The sequence below is a fragment of the Physella acuta genome, unplaced genomic scaffold (genome assembly GCF_028476545.2).
Source record: "Physella acuta isolate Inbredline_101_S28 unplaced genomic scaffold, ASM2847654v3 ptg000716l, whole genome shotgun sequence".
NCBI classification, from domain to species: Eukaryota; Metazoa; Mollusca; class Gastropoda; family Physidae; genus Physella; species Physella acuta.
The window spans coordinates 42,458-60,175 of record NW_026732234.1 but is presented as its reverse complement, the minus strand read 5'-3'; the positions used below and the strand labels follow the sequence as shown (position 1 = coordinate 60,175).

The 17,718-nt window shown below is 32.5% G+C and overlaps 1 protein-coding gene across 6 annotated transcripts in view; it reads right to left on the bottom strand.

The window, feature by feature from the left end:
• Positions 1 to 16,873, bottom strand: part of LOC131949828 (uncharacterized) — a 60,455-nt gene extending 43,582 nt beyond the window's left edge. For 3 of the 6 annotated variants that reach the window (XM_059311824.1, XM_059311830.1, XM_059311829.1), the window contains exon 1: positions 4,138 to 4,269. The gene's annotated coding sequence lies outside the window, so the exon portion shown is untranslated. Of the gene's footprint in view, positions 1 to 4,137; positions 4,270 to 8,076; positions 8,153 to 12,977; positions 13,041 to 16,799 lie in introns of those variants that run through there. The other 3 variants (XM_059311826.1, XM_059311831.1, XM_059311825.1) reach the window with 2 other exon arrangements.
• Positions 16,874 to 17,718: the final 845 nt, after the last annotated feature.

Genomic DNA, 17,718 nt, shown 5'->3' with positions numbered 1-17,718 from the left:
ATTTTGCATAATCTCCAGATTTGCAGAGAAGAAATGCTGAAAGAACAAGCTGAGCTTAGGGAAGACAAACGGACAATAAATTTACCTTGAGACAAATGCTAGACAAAAAGTATGAATGAAAGTGTCCCGTTTATGAATTTTTTCATTAATTTTGAAAATGCCTTTGATAGTATAGAGTTTATTTTCCAGAGGTTACATGCCTATATTATAGACAAATGCAACCTCTAGAAAATCTTACTGTCATGGTTTTCAGACATTAAAATAATATTGAAGGTTTTCAATGCAGAGTTTATCGGAACCATAGCACTGGCCTATATATTATTGTCCAGACAGAAGTAAAAGAATGAGGCGTGTTCTGTCTCCACAGCTTTTTAACCTAGTAATTGACTGGCTGATGCCGCAAGCTACAGACCAAATAAGAGGCATCAGGTTGACGCCATCAACTAGCTTAGAGTACCTACATTTTCTAATGGGGATGGAGTACACAAAGAAAAAGATTTCATATATTTAGTCAGCATTGTCAATTATGAAAGAGACTGCATCATTTGATGGAAAACACGCATCTCTAGAGCCAAACAAGTTTTCGCAACCATTCAAATACATGGCGATCGTAGAAAAATTCTCCCAAGATCAAATGTAGACCAATGGTACAACATTATATCCAATCATAGGTTACTCGGGGAAAATGGAAATGGATTTGGTAATAGATAAGGGTTGGCGCTGAAGCAAGAATAAGACCGGAAGTTACCATAGGAATTGGGCTGAACTGGAAACCTATGGAAAAGAAAACAGGGAAGACCGAGTAAGACGTGGATTTGCGCACGGAAGAAAAAGGCATTTTAGTACAAAGTAGTAGTCCCAAATTAAACAAGATTTCTAGAACTGACTCTTCATTGTGAATGCTTGTTACATTTTTGAACAGGCATGGTATAATACACACAGGGTGGTAATCTTAAACTTTATGAAGCAGTTGTAGATAAATTATAAATATTTACGATAATTAACCAAGGGATATATATTAAAAATATGTGTATCTCATAAATCAGTTGTCTAGTGGTAACAAGTAGTAATTTATTGAACAGCATTAATTTTCAAAAAACATTGGAGTGAGGCTGGACTTTCTCTAGTTTGTGGTGTTGTAAATGCATAATAAATCTCTTACTTAATCTATATTAATAATCCTCAACACTATCTCGTCCTATCCAATTATCTACAGGTTTAAAAAAATAACTTGGTTAGCAAAAGGGAAAAATAAACAAGATTCTTCTGAAATCTTGCAGATAAATGTAAACATAAAAATGGTAAGTAAAATTATAAAACCACAACACCCGTTAATCGAGTCTATACTCTAAATAGTAGAAAGTTCAATTTCTAACATTTAAAACATATAGTTTTTATACAAGCACAGGAAAGTTTGCTAACGGTATAGGATACACGAAAATAAAAGCACACCCAGGATAACAGCGTACCACGACCGCACAAATAGACATATTTTACTGCCAAATTTTAAAACCGGTTTGGTAGGTTACATTTAATTTATCAAGGCACTACACAATAAACAATGGTTACACTTGAAACAAGTGGAGGTAGTTTCCAACGACACTTGAAATATGCAGTTTCCATAGAATGAGCAGCGAAAAACGTGAACGATGTAAATAATATCAAACTGACACTTGTTTTGTTTCAGTCACACCAATAGGTGATCTGAGGGCAAAGAAAAATGCTTGCTAAGTACATTAAAACAGTTAATTAAATAACAAAATTGTTAGTGTAAATACAGCTGTTGAAAGTTCCGAAGTTGCATAATCCGAAGGCAGTATATTTCTTGTTGCAAACTTTAAAAACAATTTAAGTCCTAAAAATATACATCTTCGCTGAAAAGTATATGAATCTCCGTTTGTTTCAGCTTTGAATAATGTAAAATAAGGCGTGTGAAGTTAATAAATGTAAAAAGAGTTATGAATAATTATAATTTAAAAACCTCAAAAGATCAGAAAAAGGCATTAAAATTTTTCTTTTTAATTTCAAATACTATACATCAACTGAATTACACCACATTAATGATTAAAAACACATGCTATTTTCAAAAAAGATAGTTGATCTCAGCTATTTAAATGAGTAGCGAAATAATAGGCAATGTTATTTTTACTTTCTCATATATACGAAGTATAGAGAAAGTATTGTAATCGTGCACAAAAATAACATGAAATTTTGACAGTTTTTACCTTTTTACTCCTCAGCCCTTCATCACATTCGGAGTATAGAGGACTTATTTTAATCAGAACAAAAAGAAACTATGGTTGTAGAAAACTTATGTGGTGGCGATGAAAAAATTATATACGGATCTAAAAAAAGGCAGAAAAAAATGGTTAATTATTGATGAAATGAAACGAGTGAGATAAACAAACACCTGCATGTTTGCTTAAAAAAGGAAGAAATATTCAGACAATTTAATATTTCAAACCTCAGGTAAAGAATCATTATCCGGATTTGGTGCGGAACACAGAGTAGATTTTAAAAATATTTAAGTAATGTCACAACATTTTTATTTTAAAGTTTAGAATTATAAATTTTTATGTGTAATTTTAGTGAAATTCGTTTTCTTAAAGCAAATATTATGAATTTTAATGTTAAACTCGATAGTATGTGAATATGTGAAACACAAGTACCAATGTGTTCTGTATCCTTGCAGTAAGTGTTATAAGAGAGAAGGAAGCACTAATCTCATAAACGTTTCACTAATTTGAATTTTTAAAGCTCATCTCTCATTTATATCTCTTGTTTCTTTTTAACCTTCCTACTTTTTGTGAAAATAAACATTAGTCATCATAATTAAGCTTAATGTTTACAACAGCGGGAAGATTTCAAGAGAAATTATATTGGTTAAATGACGAGTACAGAACACAATTTTCTAAAATATATCTTTTCAAGTATCCTTAAAAATGGCAAATACATTTTTTATCCTTTTCCGCTATTTACATTGTAGTCGACTCTTTTAGTTGTCAGTGATTGCTTAGAGAGGAAATATAATTTTAAAAGTAAATGTTCTTACTGCACATTACAAATCACTGAGGTGTAACGATGAAGTAATTAAACAGGCATATATAAATTAATTCAAATTACAGACACTTTACTGTCGGTTGCACAAAAAACGGCGAGTTATTTTTAAGCTTTGCTTGGATCAACGTTGGTCTGCTGCACCTGTCTGCAGGAGCGAAACAAAATACCAGAGCGAACAATAGGATAGCTAAAACATTTCTAAAACCGGTTTTATGCGGATCTCTGGGGTGTATTTCTAGAAGTTAGCTCTTCTATCCTGTACACAACCGCTCCTTAAATTTTCAATACGCGCATTTCGTTCCCATGACTCATTCATTTTCTAGGTACAGTTTTCTTCGAAATTGAACAATCAAGGAGTATTATAAATACCTCACAACCAAACATAGGCTGATAGCAATAAACCGCCATAATAATATAAAATACCTCTGCACGCAGGTTCTTTCAGGAATTACTTCGCTGAGGAATGAAGTGTACCCCCCCCCCCTTCTAAAGAATTTTTGTTACCCCACTCCCTATTATCCCACCCTCCCCCTGGGTGAAATATTTAAAAAAATAGTTTACCAGTGTCCGCCCCTACTCCTCCCAACGAGGTAGGTAGACAACCAAGCGTACATTAAAACACAAAGGGCTTAAATTATTTCAACTACGCCATTTTGTTGACCCACTTTGTTCTTGTAGATGTTTTTTTGGTGTGAATTTTAGTTTTTCTGGTTACTGGTATGGGCAATGTTCTATTTTATTCGCAGAAACTAAGACACTTTTTTTCTATTACAAAAATGAATGAAGATAATCTTTACTCGAAAAATTAAAACAATTAATATATACATTATTTATTTAAATATTGCTTCCACGACTTATCTTGTATATAACACGAAATATATGTATCGCTTGAACGTAAATACTGATTTAGTGTTTGATCTATATACTGTTTTGTTTTCAATGTATTTCATGTGCGTTTTTATAATAAAGATAAATCAGAGTTTCATTGTAAGTAAATGTTTAGAAAATCACTATGTATTCTATGTTTAAAGCTAAAAAACAAACTTTGTTAAAGAATAACGTTTTAATAAAACTTACCAATTAATCAAGAAGTAAAAAGTTTTGTTATACTTTGCAAAAGCGTTGTGAGTTGTAGAATATGGATTAAAATTACCCGAAGGATTGAAGATCCGCTTGCGGTTGCTGCACATTTATACAGCGCCCCCTTGTGGGGAACTGTCTATATTTAGAATATGAATTGCAAACACTGCTGACTGCTGTCGACCAATCAATGACGTTATTACATTGCATTATAAAATCTTGTCCTCCCTTTCCACCCCCCTCCAATCGATTAAATCTATAGCAAATCTTACGTCAGTAATAGAGGAATGGTAATAATTTAAAATGGCTCATTATTGGCATCAAAGGGGGAATATAGTATTACATTCTTAACTTCTAGCAGAACTGATTATTTTATTGACACAAATTTTTAATTAATTGTTTTTTTTCAGTTTGAAATACGATATAGTAAACGATATTATCGTGTTTTTAAAACTTCTGATAGAGATATTTTAATAAATGTTGCCAGATTGCTTTTTCTAGACGTTATAATTTATGAATAAAACTTAAAGTTTAGAAACGAAGATACGACCTTCAAACGTCGCTTGTCTGCTTTATCAAGGTCATTAACTAGTCTAATACAGACGGGTGCAGTTTCTTTGTTCCCTATTGTGTAACACTACACACAGGTAACACAATAGCACGTCGTCAAGTAAAAAGTTTAAAATGTGTGTAGGTTTATATACATACGTAGTCTCTTTTGTTTGGGCTTAGGGTTAGAGTTTGAGTAGCATGTTTCATGTCGTGGAAGGTTTTTCAATATCTAAAATCGACATTGCTTCATATAAAATAACTTGTACAATATTTGGTGGTTAAATGGGAGTGTAACCTATTGTAAAATTAAACGATATAAGATATAATTTTAAAATTAAAAATTACTCCGTATAAATTAGAAAAGATCTACGGAAAAACTAGACTAACGCAGATGTAGACCCTACCTAGATCTAGAATCTATTGAAATAATACATTTCTATTATAAAGTATTTCAGGCCTTAATTACTTTATTGAAATCTTTGTTTATCTATGCAATTTGCTAATCTCTATAATATATAAAGCAAAGTTGTCGGGTGCCCAATAGGGCACTTCCCGGCGCCGCAGGCGCTTCAAATTTGACAGGATCTTGCCTTGGGGCAACAGAACACGGGGGCCGGTTGGCACGATGAGGGGTCAAAACTGACCTCGCCTTATATGAGCTACAAATCGAAAAAAAAATGTCAACGTAGGAACCTCTTCATAACTCCTGAGGTCGTACATCAACCACGGGCGAATTAATTAAGCATTCAAATTCTCAATGTTTTCGAAAGCCTAAGCGAAGCTGGGCAGCATGCCTAGCTGTTTTCTAAAACTGGGTTATTTAAATGCAAACAATGCCTGCGCTAAATTTATTGGATCGTTTTTGTCGGAGTATCGGTTTGCCTACACTACCGCCCAGCACACCCCAGAACGTACTGTATGAAAGCCTTGAGTTTAATTAATTAATCTCCGTAATAGTGAGGTAGAACACACTTATATATATATATATGTATATATATATATATATATATATATATATATATATATATATATATATTCATTTATATATTTTAATAGAGATAGTTTAGGAGAGTTTACAATTTTTTCTTTACAATGAGAATTGAAATTCAACAATTAGTACTTATAATGTAATACTAATGTAATTAAAAATTAATCTTAATAAACCTCTGGGTTAAGTCAGGTAACGCAAATAAAAAGTTGTTATATGATTGCATATTTATCTTTAATTAAAAAGACCAATAATTTAATTAATTTAATACATAAAGCTAATTATTACAAATATACTTTCTAATGTTAATGCGCAATACTTCTTGTTCTGAATAAACTGTTTTTGAATAAGGTTTTTGCAATAGGTGACTCAGCACATTTTAAAATATTTATTTCTCAATTGTGAAAACGATTTCAATATAATAATTATTGTGTCCGTATTTTTTAGTTTGAATGTTACTGAAAAATTTTCAGGGGAATTCGCTATTATTATGCCCTTTTCCCGAAACTACATTGTATTTTTAAATTGCTGGGGAAAACCAAAGTAATATTTCATTGTAGTATATTGGCAAGTGTTTAGCACTATTTTTATCCGCCACGCCACATAGACATGGGTGTTATTTCACAATGTGAATGTATTTTTTTATTTCCTGTAGGCCTACTTATTGTTAATTTAGATACCATAGGAATCAATGTAAATCCCGTTAACTTGTTACTATTTTACGCTACATTATCGTTTTATTCATGATCTTAGCTGGAACATATTATTCTTGTACGTTTTAATTAAAGTTTGGGGTAACTAAAAATCCTTTTTAAAAGCGCTTCTTACATTAGGGGTAACTAAAATAGTCTGTTTAAAGCTTCACTTACATTAGATTTAACTAAAATACTCTATTGGTAGCGGTTCTATTATTACCTATATCTAGAATATTCTGTAATATTACATAATGGGGCCAAGATCGGTCTGAAATGTTAAACTATATTTATAGTATGCATAATCATTTAAATATTAAATTTAATTTGAAGCTTGTAACAAAGATAAAAAAAAATCACTTATATCTTAGACTATGTCTAAAACGTTTAGAATGTAATGAAATAGCTATGAATTTTTATAAAAATATCCGAGTGACTTTTAGTTTCAGTCTTTTAAAATATTTAGGATTACTAAACATTTTGGATGGAATTTCAGGACTAACTTAAAATAGACCTGTGTGTTTGGCACCCCTACAATCTTTCTGTCTTACTTTGTCGATTTTATTTAATTTTTAAGTTAGCGTTCAAATGGTTTGCGTGGTGAAATTCATAAGAAAGTGGTCAGGGAATATTTAGGAATAAAGGGTATAATCTGACATTGTTTTAACCCTTATTAGGGATAACTAGAATATTCTGTTAGAAGCGCTTTTACCATAAGGGATAATTAGAATATTCTGTTCGGGGCGCCTTTGATTACTGAAGCAGTGCAACTATGTCATCCATAGCACAACAAAACGAGAAATAATTTAAAAAACGTACGTGTACAAAATAAGATTTAATGCAAGTTTAGAGGTAGTTTAAATACAGTGTGCGTTATCAATATCTTAGAAGGAATATTTGTAGAAATAAGAAAAAAAATCCATAATTGTAACTATATGAAATCTGAGGACCGCTGAGATACACAGATGTTGTGCGGGATATAAAAATGTGTGTTTGCTACACCCTGCTTCGCCATTGGCGGGTATAAATAGATCTGGTCCTAAGTGTGCACACAGCGTAACGTTTTAATACAAAACATATTTAAACTTTTATAAAGATAACGAACTTTATGTAACGTGTTTAGTATACATACAGTGTGACCATACTTTACACATAACAGCAATAAATTGTCGTTAGCTCGATGAACGGTTACATAACAAATTATCTTACGGCATAATTCTCAAATAAAATATATACGGACAATTATCTCAGGACAAACTTCTCATGACATAAATCTCAGACAAAGTATTATATGATAAGGTAGCCATGAACAATTCATCGCAGACAGAAAAATAAAATAACGTCAATATATCCAACACACTAAATTTATTTTATACATAATTCAATCACATTATTAAGTATGAACTTAAATACATTGTCTAAACAATTGAATGTGATCGACTATATTCAATTTTTTTGTAAGCCGCCGCCTAAAATGTGCAACATATTTTAGGGCCACTTGTAGTTAAGGCAATTGCAATAAATTATTCGTTATTTGTATTTTAATGGGTTTTTTTTGTGTTTGTAAGGATTATGGTCCTTTGAATTTTAAATAAAAAATATTTTAACGCACACACAAGCGATTCATTGTGTTAAACGTACAGTTGTTAGCTAAAGCATAATAAATTAATAGTTGATTTTTTAAAATTATGTTCTATAACTTACGTTTGATATAATATAGATTTCAAAGTTGGACGTTATTAAACGGGAATCAAGATGAGACACTCTTTCAAATCTTGATCTGTGAAAAAGGAACAACAACAAAATGAAAAAATATACATAATCAATTATAAACTACATAATACAAATAATGTGCACAGTTATCAGAAACAATAAATTTACTCTTCTAGTTTGTATTCTCAAAATTGTGTAATCCTAGGTTCCAGTAATAATAATATTAAAAAAACTTGAACAATCATGCGCATGTGTAGGGTGGACGTTCTATATCAAAGCGGCCCGGGGAAAAAGAGCTAAATTGAGAAAAGTTGCCCCAGCCCTGACTTATATTTTTATTGTAGCTTCTTTTTCCATTCAGGCCTGAGTCAGATACCTACAAAGTAACTGGTCACTTTTTAACTTGCAATGTAAAATAATAATCAAAACGATGGATCACAAGTATAGTTTTATTTAGATCCCATACGAAAAGAGCAAACCAAGTCGCCGAATTTGAAATATATGTTCAATAAACGTATATTTTTTTACTAGCATGTCCGTTCCCGCGCGCATTTGCGCCTACACTACCACCCAGCAGACCCAAGGGCGCGCTGTATGGAAGTTTCAGTCTCAGTAATAAGGCTATCTGCTTCTGTTTTATGCATTGCTACACCTTTCAAGCAATCGCCATGAAACTGGGAAGCTGTTGAGAATACTCATAAGGATGTATCTGGGAAACAAAATATTTAAATTCGCAGGGGTGGCGGCCGGACAGGGCGTGATTCTATTCTTCTCCATATACGGTATCTATAATAATAGTTTCGCTATTCTGTCACTCTGTAATTTCGGAAATCCCTGGGGGCGGACACTGGGCGGACACTGGTAAAAGTATATATTTTCTATATAAATTGTATTTCGTAATAGGGAGCGGTAGACGTTCTTCGGGGGGCTCCGCCCTCCCCCGAAGAGTTGCCTGAAAGAAACTCCGAATGCGACTTTTGTCAACTTTGAGCTTAAGTGTAAGGCTAAGGGGTAAGACTACGACTATTTTTAGTATGAATATGCAGTAACTACGTGTACATCACGGTTAAATCCAGTTAAAATGCTGATTCTGAATAAAAACCGTTTTCAGTTACATTTTTCGTTTCTGGTTAAATTTGTAGTGGGGCGGCGATTTTGGTTTTGGTTTCGGTTTAGAGAAAAATAAAACACATCAACCTAGTGCCCGTTTAACTAGTATAAAAATACAAATAGATTGCGGTTAGTCACCATTCATCAGATCGAAATGAAACTTTCGGGGAGTTAATTAAAATAATCCAGGAGAAGTTTCTGCAAAAAAAAAGATCTTTTTTTTTTTTATTTCGCAAGGGCGGCGCCCCTGAAGGGTGAGATTTTTCTCACTATATGGTATATAAAAATAAAAGTCGGATGCAGTTTTACACCGTTCAAGCGAGTGCCATGAAATCTTTGGGGGTTGAAGAGAATACTCCCGAGAAGATTTCTACGAAAATAAATCTCTTATGGGCGGTGCCCGGGAGGGTGCGATATTCTTCAATACATGGTTTTGGCGCCCAAAATTTCAGAGCGGCTATCGTAGCACTAGGGTGACCGTTAATTGGGCGTCCTGCATAGTGGGTAAAGGGTACTACTATATTCAGCGTTAAAACGTCAACAAGCACAGCCACAGGCGCCCCAGCTATTGCTTGGCATGAAGCGCCCCGGACTCCCCTGTGAGCACTATGGCACCTATGTTCGTTTTAAAAAAAAGGCTATACACTACGGACACTATGGGCAACAATAATAATTGACTATGTCGAATCAGGAGCTTCCTCCCTTGCCCCTGAGGGTTGCGATTTGGCGCCTACGTTCGTTTTAAACAGTGCGGTGGACTATTTATAAGATGGGGTTTTAGAGTCTCTCACTGCCAAGGTGCGATTTGGCGTACTGTGCTATCCTGTTAGCACTATGGCGCCTGCGACATTCGATGACTAAATCTAGCCAGGGGCCGTACGCTGCGCCCCGGCTAGATGTGTAATCGGGGGCTCCCGAGAGCGCCCCTCTACATCCCTAACACATAAACGGTTAGTGATTAACACGTTATAACAGTGTTTATAACAGATATACTTTTCCCCCAAACATTGACAACCACAAATATATGAGAGTATGGACAAATGTCAGGGTGTATGATGTTAGAAAGAAAAGAACAGCTGTTGCAATTGTTAACATAAAACTAGAGGACTTTATTGTTACGTGTAGAATAACGAAACATCTATTGCAGAACAAACATTGCTAAAAATTAATATGCACGTAAAGTCGTTATTTTGCAAAATCAATTATAAAAATTCTGCATTAATAAAACTGCTTGCTGCAGGTATACAAAAAATGAAATTAAGAAACGCACAAAACCTTCATTATTACAATTTTTGCAAGAAGTCTGGAACAACGAAAAAACTGTAATGAATGTAAAAATGGTCTAATAGTCAAAATGCCAAAAAAAACAGGAAATAAAAGGCTGTGTAAAACTTGTCGAGGTATCACATTTAATCACTCACAAGTAAAATATTTTGCGATATCATTCTCAGCAGAATATCCTGATTTGCAGAGGAATAAATGCTGAAAGAACAAGCTGGGCTTTGGAAAGACAAATAGACAACATATTTACCTTGGGACAAATACTAGAAAAAGTATGAATGAAAGTGGCCCCTTTGTTTTTGCTTTTTTCATTGATTTTGAAAATGCTTTTGATAGTATAGTCAGATGCAAATATCTTACTGTGTCATGGTTTTCAGGAGAAATAATCAGACATTAAAAAAAAAAAAGGTTTCAATGCAGAGTTTATCGGAACCATAAAAATGGCCTATATATTATGGCCCAGACAGAAGTAATTAATATAACTATCGTTGACTAAGCCTCAACACTATCTCGTCCTATCCAATGATCTGCAGGTTAAAAAAAATAACTTGGTTAGCAAACGGGAAAAAAATTAATAAACAAGTTTTTTTTTCTGAAATCTTGCTGACAAATTTAAACAGTAAAAAAATTTAATAGGTAAGTAAAATTATTAAAAAATCTACACCCGTTAATCGAGTCTATACTCTAAATAGAGAAAGTATCTCAAGTTCAATTTCTAACATTTAAAACATACCGTTTTTATACATGCACAGGAAATTTTGCTTACGGTATAGGATACACGAAAATAAAATCATACCCAGGATAACACAGCATACCAAATAATCATACTTTACTGCCACATTTTAAAGCCAGTTTGGTATGTTACATTAAATTTATCAAGGGACCACACAATAAACAAAGGTAACAAGCTGGAGATAATTTCAACGCCACTTTAAATATCTAGTTGGCAGAGAAGGAGCAGCGAAAAACGTTAAGTGATGTAAATAATGTCAAATTGACATCTGTTTAGTTGCGGTCATCCCAATAGGCCATCTGAAGGCGATGAAAAATGCGTATTAAGTAAAGTTATATTTCATTAAATAACATAAAATTGTTCATGTAAATACAGCTTTGGAAATCTCTGAATTTGCACTGAAAATTATATCAATATCCGTTTGTTTCAGCTTTGAATAATGTAAAATACGGCTTCTGAAGTTAATAAATATAGAGTTATGAATTATTATAATTTAAAAACTTCAATAGATGAGGGAAAATGAATTAAAATATTCATTTTTAATTTCAGATTTCATCAACTAAATTACAGCATATTAATGATTAAAAAACACATACAATTTGCAAAAGATAGTTGCTCTCAGCTATTTAAAGGAGTACCAAAATGATAGGCAATGTTTATTTTTAAATTTTAATGTTAATCTGCAATAATACAGATGCAGGCAGTTGCTTCTATATTATACATCTTTTGTGTGGAAAACAATATTCATTAAATTAATGTTAAAATTTATGGCATTTACACTATATGAAGTGACTTCAAAGACCTTTTTGTGTGATTAATCTTCGCTGATCTTATTTTGTAGAACTAATGAGCTTGGATTGTTTACATTTTTTTTACATAGTCAATATTATATCTCTATTTTAGTTTTAAATCCAAACCAAATGATAAATTTAACTACACATATAGGATAACAAAACAAAAGCATCAAGATATTTTTATAATTCAATTCACACAACTAATTGCTTGCGATACGTTTTGTTCGTGAGATACATTATCCTAAATAAAATAAAACTAAAATAAAACTAATGTGTGTATTGATGATTTATATCCACTTTAAGTTGACAACTTTTAAAAAGATCTCTCTTAAAACATTTATTAACGTTCATTCTGCAATATAAATGACGTTTTTACAACAATATTTCAACAAGGCGGTAGTTGGTAGTGGCAGTGTAAAATTTCTGCACTTTAAGTGCGCGGCTGTACTGCTGTACCGATTGATATGTTGAAAATTGTTTGTTGCTGCAGTTAGTGTTGGTATACAAAAGAAGTGTGGTGTGTGATAGTGTTAAATATTGCATGACTTTTTTAGTGATATTGAGAAAATTGACACTCAAACATAATTGAAAAAGATGTAGAATAATTATTTATAAAGAACATTCCTGATGAATGCGTATATTAGTCCAAATAAGAAAAATGTCTAATTTCTTACAGTGGAGTTAATGGTTTTAAAATTTTTAAAGCGTAGTTGCATTTACTAAACAAAACAAGAAATAAATGCATTTAATATTCCATGTGCTAAAGTTAAATAAAATCTAAATAGCATATGAGTATACTAATCTTGTAAACGAGAAGAGAGGCACATGCAGTTGTTGTTATCTTACAATTATGTGAACATTAATACAGTTTCTAACATTTAATGCAAAGACTTGAAAAAAGGACATATTCTAAAGTCTGACAAATTGGCTGATTAACAGGTATTACAAGATATAATCTTCGGGAAAATATATACCTCGCAAATAAAAATATACTGCTCCACGTCACATAATCTCACCGAAGCGCAGTACACGGTATAAAGATGGCTGACGAATTGAGGATCCTGTTGGTGGTGTTGCGCCGCTCGCTTTGGAGGGTGGGGTCGACATTTTTAAAAACTTAGCAAAGAACAGGTTTACGCAAAGATTAGTATGAAATATGACAATCTATATAAAAATCTGTATTAATTGATGAAATGTAAAATTATACATTTTTAAAAATCGTTTCTATAATTTATGTTAATGTTGTAGGCCTATATAAGGACACGGAAGGTTTGCTGCGTTGAAGTGTGCGCATTTATGAAACCGCGTCGATAATGTAAGATATTTTGTCAAGTGCAATTTTATAATTCTATTGTTAACCAAAAGTAAAGTAGTTCAAGGAATGATATTAAATGACAGGATGACAGAAAGAAAACCACCCAAGTAAATAATTTTATATTGTTACGAAAATAAGGCAAATAAAATAGTAGCCTACCTATAGTTGGTAGATTGTATGCTTTAGATTGTAAATAAAGTGTTCGTTGGTTTTTACTACTAGACGCTCAATATAAATTTCTATTTATAGCTGGCTTAATTTGATTACAGATTTTAATTTTGTTTCACATTGAAATAAAACAATTTCAATTTTAGAAAAGTAACAATGAACTCTATTAATCGATAAAACAAATATGATTTGATAGGTCATTCTGTATTTTTATTATATAAAATTGAATGTAAGATTTTAATTAAAAAAGTTGGTCGAGGTTTCAAAGAATTGTTATCTAGAAGCAACCACATATAAATTAAAATTTATAACCGAGATTGCTAAAATATAGAGGTGATTAGTGTACCATGTCTGATAAAGACGAAGACAGCGTCATGTCTTGTTTAATGTTGTAAGTTATTTTTCTCACTTTACAAAACACTCGTTTGAACAAACTCTGCCAAGAAAGCACTTAAATAGTTGTAGTTGTAGTTCATCGTTAGTCTCCTAACTTATGTGGTGGTGATGAGACTATAATCCTAGAAGAATTTATAGACAGATCTAAAAACGAAAGCAGAAAAGGAATGGCTACTGATTGCTGAAATGAAACGAGTTAGATAAACAAAAACCTGCATGTTTGCTTCAAATAGAAAGAGGCAATATTCAGAAAATCTAACATTTCATACCTCAGGTAAAGAATCAATCTGGACAATGAGCCGAACGTTGCGTTTTTTTTTATCTGTTTAAATTATTTCATTAATTTTTTTATTTTAAAGTTTAGCATATATTTCTATGTTTAAATTTATTTTTATGAAACTTGTTTTCTCGAAGCAAATATTCTGACTCTTAAGGTCAAACTTGATAGTATGTAACTATATGTGAAACACAAGTACTAAAGTATTCTGTATCCTTGCAGTAAGTGTTGTAAGAGAGAATAGAAGCATTAATCTCATAAAAGCTCCACCGATTTGGATTTTTTTTCAGTCTCCCTAAATCCCCTCTCTCATTTATCTCTCTTGTTTCTTTTTAACCTTCCTACTTTTTGTGAACATAATCATTAGTCATCATAATTAAGCTTAATGTTTACAACAGTGGGAAGATTTCAAGAGAAATTATATTGGTTAAATCACGAGTACAGCATACACTTTTTTAAATATATCTTTTAAGGTTTCCTTAAAAATGGCAAATAAATTGTCACCCCGGTCTACTATTTACCTTGTAGTCGACTCTTTTAGTTGTCAGTGTTAGCTTAGAGAGAAAATATAATGAGAAAATTATATTTTCTTACTGAACATTACAAATCACTGAGGTGTAACGATCAAGTAACTAAACAGGCCTATATAAGCTTATTCAAATTACAGAACTTGATGGAAAGTTGCATAAAAAACGGCGCATTAATTTTTGGGCTTTTCTGGGATCAACGTTGGTCTGCTGCACCTGTCTGCAGGAGCGAAACGAAATACCAGAGCGAACAATAGCATAGCTAAAGCATTTCTTAAACCGGTTTTTTGCGGATCTTGTAGGTGTATTCTATCCTGTACAAAACCGCTCCTTAAATTTTCAATTACGCGCATTCCGTTCCCAATGGCTCATTCGTTTTCTAGGTACAGTGTTCTTCGAAACATATATTATGGGGGCGAGGGGGGGGGGTCTCTTTCGGTGCGGACGCCTAGGGAACTATGTTCAGTGGTTCCCGATCGCGATCTGTATAAAACGGAGGTTGGGTTCGTTGGAGCAATTGAACAATCAGGAAGTTTTATATATACCTCACAGCATATATATATATATATATATATATATATATATATATATATATATATATATATATATATATATATATATATATATATATATATATATATATATATATACAAAAAAATATCAACATAGGATACTCATTTCTGGCGTGATCAGGTTTTGAAAAAAATGTCTTTGTTTTTTTTTAATTAAAACAAATTACAACAACATGTCATGTGTGTGAGTGCATTAGTCTGACTCTAATGTTTTGAAAATCGCTGCTTTATTTTATGACTGCCATATTATTTCTTAACCTACAATCGGTCAAAAGAATATGAAACATCAAAGCTTTGTATGTGTAATGGTTTCTCGTGTTATGTTTATTTTTATGTCTTTTTGTAGTTATATTATTAATTTGAAATGCATTTCCTTTTTATACTATGTCATTCTTTAGTATGTATTTAAAAAATAATTGAGAGAAGTAATTGCTTTTTAATTTGTTTAGCACAAATCTATTAAAAAGTACTTAAGAGCACGTATTTTGACTATTTAAAAGAAGTAAATAAATAATACAAGTGATTTAAACGTTTGCCTATCATTCACAATGGTTTAAAAACAAAAGGAAAAAAAATTGTACAAGAGCGTGAGATGGTGTCTATAGAATAAAGATAATCCAATGGCAGCCACAGTATTCTTTTTACAAAACAACCATCAAGTCAAAAGTGAAAGAAAAGTAATTTTTTTAACTATCAAAAAATTGATTATGGTCGGGTGTGGGCCCCCTAAACGAAGTGCCCCCCCCCCCCGCATTGCGGGGTCTGGCGGCACTGTAGTTCCGTCCCTGCCTCACAACCAAACAGAGAAAAGGTCTACAAGGCTGATAGCAATAAACCGCCATAATAATATAAAAGAAATCGTGGTTTTAATATCTTCGCGCGCAGTTTCTTTCAGGAATTACTTCGGGGAGTAGTAAAGTGTGCCCCCCCCCTTTTCGAAGTACTATCGCAACGCCCCCAACCCTCTCTTATTTCCTCCCTCCTCCCGATGAAATAGAAAAAAAATAGTTTACCAGTGTCCGCCCCTACTCCTCCCCCCGAGGTAGGTAGACAACCAAGCGTACATTGAAACACATAGGTCTCAAGTTATGCCCACTACGCCATTATGTTGACCGACTATGTTATTGTAGATTGTTTTTTTTTTAGTTTTAGTTTTTCTGGCTACTAGCATGTGCAATTTTCTATTTTATTCGCAGAAACTAAGACACTTTTTTTTCTCGTTGACGAGAATGGTTGAAGAAAAGTTTAACTCGAAAAATAAAACAATTAATATATACATAATTTATTTAAAGATTGGTTCCACGAGTTATCTTGTATATAACAAGAAATATATTATGTATCGCTTGAATGTAAATAATAATTTTGTGTTTACTCTATATACTGTTGCGTTTTCTATGTATTTTAAGTGCCTTTTGTTTGCTATATAATAAAGATTGATCAGAGTTTCATTGTGTGTAAAAGTTTAGAAAATCACTATGTATTCTATGTTTAAAGCTAAAAAAACAAACTTTGTTAAAGAATAACGTTTTAATAAAACTTACCAATTAATCAAGAAGTAAAAAGTTTTGTTATACTTTACAAAAGCGTTGTGAGTTGTAGAATATGAATTAATATTACCCACAGGATTGAAGATCCGCTTGCGGTTGCCGCACATATATACAGCGCCCCTTTGTGGGGATTTGCCTATATTGAATTACAAACACTGCTGACTGTTGTCGACCAATCAATGACGGTACTACATTGCATTATAAAATGTTGTCCTCCCTCCCCCCCCCTTGCAATCGATTAAATCCATAGCAAATCTTGCGTCAGAAATAGAGGAACAGTAATAATTTAAAATTTATTATTATTGGCATCAAAGTACAACAGTTTAAACTTATGATAAAAGTGATTAATTTATTGACTAAAATTTTTAAAAAATTGTTTTTTTTCAGTTTGAAATACAATATAGTAAAAGATATTACCGTTTTTTTTTTAATTCTGATAGAGATATTTTAATAAATGTTGCCAGATTGCTTTTCCTAGACGTTATAAATATAACTCTATGTTTAGAAACGAGGATACGACCTTCAAACGTCGCTTGTCTGCATTATCAAGGTTATTAACATTTCTTTTTCAGACGGGTGCAGTGACATTTTACCTGGAGGGTTAAGTCTCTTTGTTCCCTGTTCTGTAACTCTACACACAGATAACACAATAGCACGTCCTCAAGTAAACACAGCTAAAAATGTGTGTAGGTTTATATAGATACGTGGTCTCTTTTATTTGGGCGTAGGGTTAAAGTGACAAGTTTTATCTCATGGGAGAGTGTTAAATGAAATGTCTAAAATCCGCATTGCTTCATACAAACTAACTTGTGCAATACTTAGTGGCTAAATCGGAATGTAACCTACAGTAAATCTTAACGATATAAGATATAATTCAAAATTACGCCGTATATATTAGAAAAGGGAAAAAACA